Here is a 7,843-nt window from a genome sequence, read left to right as displayed (position 1 = left end):
ATAATTATGAAATACTAGAAATTTATACTTCTGGAAAAGGGTGAAGCTTATTCCGTGGCTAGATGACCACCTTCATCACACAGCTCTGGCCACTAGCAATGTGACAGACTTTGATCTTCCATGTATGCATGAGACAGTAAACCTAGGAACTAAATCTGCTGGCAAACAGTAATTCCTAATGGTTACCATAACCTGAGGATTACAGTCAGTGACCCTTAACAGGAGCGAAAAACCTTTTAAAGGGTGCGCAATCCGCAAAGTGTTAAGACTGACTCTGGCCCTTCACACCCAAATATATCAGCAGCAACTACAGTCACGGTGACAGATCGAGACAACTGTTCGGTAAAGGATTGATGATGGAAGGAAAACGGACAGCATTTCATAGAAAACAAACTTCCACTCAAAGAACTTGCTAAACGGGCACCTAAAATCTGAATAATCCCCCAAATTACCCTGGTGAGCAGGAGACCTAGAAATTACACATCTGTTACCAGCTTGATGTCGCAGACCTTTTTTGCCCTAATGAGAACTCTTCAGTGCGCTGTCCAGCTCCATATCCGATTACATGGAAATATTCTTTGCCGTATCAGTAAACACTTTAACCCTCATCTTAATGTTAGAGTAAGTACCTTGACCCTCAACATCACTGGCCTGAAAAGCACTCCTAAGAGGAAGAACAGTGTTATATTTTAGCGTCCTGTTGCACTGGACAGGAAGAACAGTATTTATGACCACTTCAATCTTAGCTCTGTACTGAGAAGGCAGGTGGGTCACAGCACACTCTGCTTCTCTGTGACTCTCTTGAAAGTTGTCCAAGGTGTCATTAACAGGAACACCCTGTTTAACTGCTAACTTCTCAATTTCTTGTCTTGAAAAGTTGTAAACCCACCCAAGTAATGTTAACAGCATGTAGTACCACACTTACAGAATGAGTTTACAGTAGTAACCAAAAACTCGGTACATAAATCAAAGGTAAATGCAGTACACTCTGCTGTACATTACAGCAGTTGCACAAAACCATGAAAGTTAAAGCTGTTATTGTGTTAAAATTCATTAATATAGGCCACAGCTGATATTAGTTTTAACATTTATAAGAAATACATGACTCATATATTAGTCCTTTCTTTTCGTGTATGTGATTTGTAAGGTGTGTTTTATGGTACAATAGGCTAGAAGTGGCTGCAGTACAAGGGACTTAGTCCCACCCCACTAGCACTAAAAAAAAGCATGTTTTAACATGTTTATACCCCCTGAAGATGGTCTTGTAAGACAGAAACATGCCAGGATTTTAACAACACGTAATCACCAAAAGGTAATAAACTATATGTACTTAGATGATAGGGCTGCACCATAGCTCAAGCGGTTAGTTGCTGGCTTCGAACCGCGGTGGCCTGGGTTCAATCCTAGGTCTGGTTAAGTGGGATTTGTAGTGGACAAAGTGGCACTAGGGCAGTATTTCTCCAAGTACTTCGGTTTCCCCTGCCAATCTTCATTCCACCAATTACTCCACAATCACCCTCACCTATCATCTGGGGCTGGTACAATAGGCCAGAAGTGGCCGCAGTACAAGGGACTTAGTCCCACCCCACTAGCAATAAAAAAAATACTTAGATGATAACTTTTCATCTTATTTATTACATTTTGCTGTTTTCTTCTGTAAAGGTTTGAATTGGATGATGGTAGAATGGTATCAGTTGAGCAGTACTTTGCCCGTGAGAAGAAGATAAGGCTTATGTATCCACGCCTTCCATGTCTTCATGTTGGCTCCTTGAATAGGCCCAAACCCATCTATCTTCCGGCAGAAGTAAGTAAAGCATCATTATATCTCTTACAATGATATATGCAGTGTTACCGAATCATTGACAGCGAGAAGTATTTGGCTGGTAAGTAACTATCTACCATTTATGTCTTTATTTGTAGCCTCTTTACCTTGTTTTATAGGGAAAGCTGGGCATATGGTATCATGGTGTGCGTGCGTGCTTGTGTTACACAGCACATTTTAGCTGTCAGATCCTGCCATTTAGAGAAATCTAGTCTCCTTTGTTTTTCTTCAGACACATTTTTTAAAGAAATTATACACATTAAAAGCTATTCTGCAACTGTTTCTACTCGTAACTGCTGACACAACCCCTGCCACTCGTACTCAGCATACTAAGTGACATGCTGTATTCAAACACTTTTGTCATAAACTGTAAACAAAATAATTGGCACATATATTGTTGCACATTTAAGTCTACAAAAACCTAACAATACTTGTCACCAGCTGAAGTGAAGCTTGGATGTGCCACTGATATCACGGGTGAAAATCAAACAGTCAAATCCTTTCCTGGTTTTGGCTCATTGTTTATGTTATTGAGACCAAGGTGACCAGCCGGTGTGATGTGATATTTCTTAGTTTTAACTCAGAAAATGTGATCTGGTGATGTTCAGAAAATTTAGCTGATATAAACTTTTACAGATTATTCTAAATCTGTCATAAGTCAGGGCGCTGCCCTCTGTACAGTCATCTGTAAATAGACATATTTTCTCCTTTCAGAAAAATTTGTTGCCATTCGTTTGTTATACACATTTCAGAATCCATTTCTTTCAATGAAAACATCATGGTTGAATGGCTGACATTCTTGTTTTTATTCAAATAGTCTAGGGCTCAGTTTCTTCCCACATCCTTCCAAAGTCTTTCATTCACAGTTGTCTTCCAGTTTCGTGTTACATAGCCAGTGTAATGGAGAAGTGATGGTTAAATAAGTAAACTGTGATAAAAGAAATAACCTTTGAATCAAAATTTGTACAGGTTTTAGATGTAGTTTCACAGGCAGTAGTAAACAGTATTTCCCAAAGTTTTATGCTAAAATTAAGGTATTTCGTATGAAATTTATTGTACTATTTATTTTTCAGTTGTGCCATGTGACAAGGGGTCAAGTAATAAACAAGAAAATGACTGAACTACAGACATCTAACATGATAAAGCATGCTGCAACAAGTACAGATATCAGGAAACAAAAAATTCAACAAGCGGTATGTTTGAGTTTTTTTTTTTTTTTTTACGTGTTTTGTGTCAATGATTCAGGATCTTATTTCTGTGCTCATTTCCAGACACATGTGTCATTTGAACATAACCTAATCCTGGATGATTACAAAACCATGAATATTTGAAATTCAAGGTGATTTTTGAAGATAAAATTAAGCTTTATTTAAAAAAAAATTAATGTATAATTCAGTTCAGTAAGAGTTCAGAATGCCGGTCACGGTAGCCGAGCTGTCTAAGGCATGCACTGTCTTCGCTCGCTTGGAAACCAGGATCGTGGGTTCGAATTCTGCTGAGGGCATGGATGTTTGTGTGCATTTTTCTGTGTTTGACTACAGGTAGAGGCCTTGTGACAAGGTGATCACTCGCCCAAGGAGTCCTACCGAATGTGTAAGATCTAGAAAAACCGAGGTGAATGGAGTTCATGGAGGTAGGCCTAGGCCCACTGGGGCTGTAGTGCCAAGGAAAAAAAAGTGTTCAGAATGGCCACCTTTAATTTGGGTGTGCCGTCTTGACTCATTTGTCTATGGAATGTGTAGCCTTAGGTAGAATAAAAGAAGGTAAATGTACAGTACAATTCAGTAAAGGTTCAAAATGGCCACCTTGGATTTGGATACACATTGTGACACATTTGATCATGAAGCATGCAACCTTGTATAGAACATCAGTTTCATCCATTTATCTTGCAGCATCATAATTTCATTGAAATAGTTCCCATCTTGTTTCCTTTGTGCTGAACATTTTTCATGTAACCCCATACATGACAGTGCAGCTGAGTGAGGTTTGGTAACAGTGGTGATCAATTCTGTGGACCACCACAACCAGTCTGTCGGGGAACTGATCATTCAGATGCTAAATCGTTTTTCTACTGGAATGTGGGGGTGCTTGTCATGCTGGAAGTATGTCTGTAATTGTGTTTACAGAGAAATATCCTCTTTATGTGGCTAGCCATTTATTTAACATAGTAGGCATTGCTTTGATATTCTCGTAAGAAGTTGATCCAGTGAGGTGTTCACTAATGATACATAACATATATTTACAGAAATCCAATGTTGAAAATTACTTACTGTTGTTGTTTGTGGATTTCAGTGAGCCCACAAATGGTGATTCAGTCATGTTTAAACTGCACCTCATCAGTGAATAAAATATGGCATGAAACCAGTGGCAAAATTTCAACGCCCTACACTTCCCTTCAGGTTTAAGATGTTGAATTCAGTGTATATGATATGGATACAGTCCTTCACTGTAATATTTTTCAGGCTGTCTTAACATGAACATGGTAGGCAGGTGCAAATGCTTTGAGTACTAACATGTGAGCTGCACTGTGCCATTTGAATGTTTTCTTCAACGTTCACCTTTGCACACTGGAACTTCAGCAGACATCATCACACTGAAAAATGAACCACTGTCATGCAGTTTCTAATACTAAATATATGTGGATATCATCACAGATATTCAACAGAAACGTTCATGTTGTCATTGCAGAAAATAACATAATGCATATCTGCATCTTCTTCATTTGAAAATGTAATTGACATGTTCACAGTTGCAATGAACTGACAGTTGGATGTAACACAAGTGCACCCTGACTGCACCCTATACTTGCTAGAGCACTTCTAATGAGCAGGTTTCTGTTCATCCCGTCCATTATGACTCACAGGAATGCATTTTGAGATGCCACATGCTCATGCTGGTTCAGAACCTTTTAATGGATGTCCACACTCAGATCTTGTCAGCTGGTTGAAAATTTTACTCCCATCATTATATATCTTGGCAACCATTATCACCGAGCGCCTTGTTAAGTTCAGTCTGGCTCATTATGAACTGATAGCAGTCCGAGATCAGTTTAGAAAGTGCTTTGATCTCAATCTGTTATATAGAATATGAGTGTCCCTATTCTCATAAGCCCCATTTACAATAGGTACTGCATATGCCTTAATGGCTTGGAATGGGATGGTGTATTTCCTAAGGCTGTAACTGAGCTTTCTCCTTGTGCCATACACCTCAGCACCTTCATTTGTCTTGGGTCCCTCCATGTACCAGAGTAGTCCCCCTATTCTGTAAGACTGAAACCTGCCTTCCCATTCACTTCTGTCAGACAATCTGATCATGAATTGTAAGTTTTGAGGTTTTCACGGCGATGATCATGAATTGTTTGTTACATATTTTGGTATTATTTTGTCAAGCCACAGCTGCAGGATGGGCTCTTCATTCATTTTTCAGAACTTGCAAACTTGCCTGTACCAGTTGTATCTTAAGTTCTCGTTTCCATTGCAGCTGAGTCTAAATTTCTGCCCAGACCTTAGCCTCCAACTTTTGTTGCAGACAGTGTCCAAGGAGCATCTCAACTGCAGATGTAGGAGTCATCCTTATGGCTCAAATTGTACCCATACAGGCCATCTTCTGAAATTCGTTAAGTTTGACTGCCATACTATGGCAGCATAGGTGACTGTGAGTGTATGTCCAGTGTAGCACCTTACTTACAGTCCCCATATTTTCCAAGGTGCACCCCTACGGGTCTAAAAAGCTCTATCGCCTTTATTCTTTAAACTTTTCCAGCTGCTGCTTCCAAGCAAATCACCTGTGCAAAGTTACTCCAAATTATTTGGTTGACAGTTGTATTCTCTTGCAGAAGAGATCTGGTTCCTCAAGCCCCCTTGTATTTCTCTTTCTGGTATAAGATATTGCTACCATTTTCTTAGGGTTGATAAAGAGATATGTCTTATTACATCACTGTTTGCCTGTTCCCAGAGCTCTTTGTATTACCTCTGACATAGGCTGATGAAATTTCCATTATTTGGATTGCAGTATCATCTACACATCCCACTGCATAATAATAATAATAATAATAATCCCTACTGGATTCCCAAAAAAATTAGGGCACCACAAGGCTCCACAGCAGAAGCAGCAGTGCCTTTCACTGGGCATTTCCTAGTTGCAGACCCTGCATGGTTTCTCCAAGCAGCTTTTGCTATTGCTTCAGATGAAGTTATGTCTGTCTCATGGAAGGCCCTGAAGGGTATTTCCCTGGGTTAACCTGCACTCAGTGAATATTACCATATTGTGAAACACAGGCACTCTTTTTAACACTTACCATCAAGTATAAAAGTAATTGTTTATCTGCAAAAACTGTAAGAACTAGAGTATGCCAAATTATTTTTTTTCTTAGTTTGAGCAGAAAGAAAGTTTTCAGACACAGAGTTCGTTTAATGAATGTTTTGTTGTGAAATGTACCTCAAAAGCAGAAATGCAGCTCTTGAAACAAACTATGAATTTCATTAGAAAGTGTTGATAACAGTAACAAAAATCATTTTCCTATACCTATGATGCTTAGTGGATGCACAGGTTTTGAGAATGCCCACATTTCCAGGAATTGCTGAATCATGTATCTTTCGTGTTTTTCCTCCTTTTGCAATATAAGGTGGCCCCCTATGTTTGAATGAAAAAAGGAATTTTGAGATAGCCTTTTAAACACAGGAATACAGTTTCTACCAAAAAGAATTTCAGACACCTACAGCAACTCATGAATTAAAACAGCAATGACAGTGCCAGCACTCGCATTGTAATTTTAAACTAAAACTCATACAAGTTGTGCATGCATCCCTGCTGTAGTTAACAGACAGGAACTTTGATTGTGTGCCATGCATGTCTTCTCTGATGAGGCAAAATTTCATGTCTCTAGACATTTCGTGTGGCATAACCGTGTCATTTTGGGCAGTGACCCACACAGAGAACACTTTGAACATGAACGGGATAGTCCAAAGTGAACATGTGGTATCCTGTGACATACGGAAATGTTAGCAGCCTTTTTTCCCTTAATGTGGACATCATTGCAAGCAATTTATTTTTGGACATCTTTGGAAAATTGTGCACTTCACTACAGCTCAACAGCAGCACCAACATTCTAAGTATTCAACTGAACAGTGTACTTCATTCATTTTTCTCACATTGTCCATTACTGTTTGAATGTGAATTTCTCATTGGATGGGTTGAAAGAGGATGACCAACTGTGTGCCACCCTCCCCCCCCCCACCTTTCTCATGATATCATGGCTTTGGATTTTTTTTCATTGGGGCTATATGAAAGACTGGGTATACAGCCAACGAGTGAATGCACTGGATGAACTCAGAGCACAGGTCACTACAGCAGTTGCAAATGTTACAAAGGACATGTTAAAATGTGTCCAGCAGTTAGTGGACTATAGGTGGGATGTATGCAGAACTACGGATAATGCTCATTGTGAAATGTTGCAAACAGCACTATCATAGCTGTTTTTATTCCTAAGCTACAGGTGCCTGAAATCCCAGCATTCTCTGTGGTAGACTTATATGATACTGTGTTCAAGGTATGGAGGCACAAATCCAGCGTTTTAACCGATTCCTTTTCATTCATTTACAGACCTTGTGTGTCATTTACCCTTCACCTCTGGTGGGCATTTAAATTCTTACTCACCTCCTATGCCAGAGGATATTTAAATTGGAGAGTGCAACATTTCACTTAAAGTGTAATAAATTGGGAAAAACTGGAGTTTTCTTTCTTCTAATTTTCACACTACATTCAGAAATGTATACAGAATCGGTGTATTGATCAACACTGTTTTAAAATTATNGTCTGTTCATTTCAGACATTGAGTGATATCATTTTGGCTCATTACACTGCATAGGAGGCTCTTTTTATAATGTGACTTCACAAACTATAAAGCAGATTGCTTGTACCGGTTCTCATGGTCCCTTTGCTTGCGGATTTTCTTATTTTTCCTTCTGCCCTAAAGAAAGAGGCTATACGTTCCTCCGAAACGTCGGTTAACACCACATCTAC

General features: G+C 39.2%; 1 long non-coding RNA gene across 1 annotated transcript; it reads left to right on the top strand.

Annotated features, from left to right (window-relative positions):
- Positions 1 to 1,642: 1,642 nt before the first annotated feature.
- Positions 1,643 to 2,980, top strand: LOC111872984. Its single transcript, XR_002844327.2, has 2 exons — positions 1,643 to 1,804; positions 2,896 to 2,980. It is a non-coding gene; the product is annotated as an uncharacterized LOC111872984 (long non-coding RNA).
- Positions 2,981 to 7,843: the final 4,863 nt, after the last annotated feature.

Source organism: Cryptotermes secundus, unplaced genomic scaffold (assembly GCF_002891405.2).
Source record: "Cryptotermes secundus unplaced genomic scaffold, Csec_1.0 scaffold1390, whole genome shotgun sequence".
NCBI lineage: Eukaryota > Metazoa > Arthropoda > Insecta > Blattodea > Kalotermitidae > Cryptotermes > Cryptotermes secundus.
Note: the sequence above shows the minus strand (reverse complement) of the source record. Positions and strands in the feature narration are given on the sequence as shown.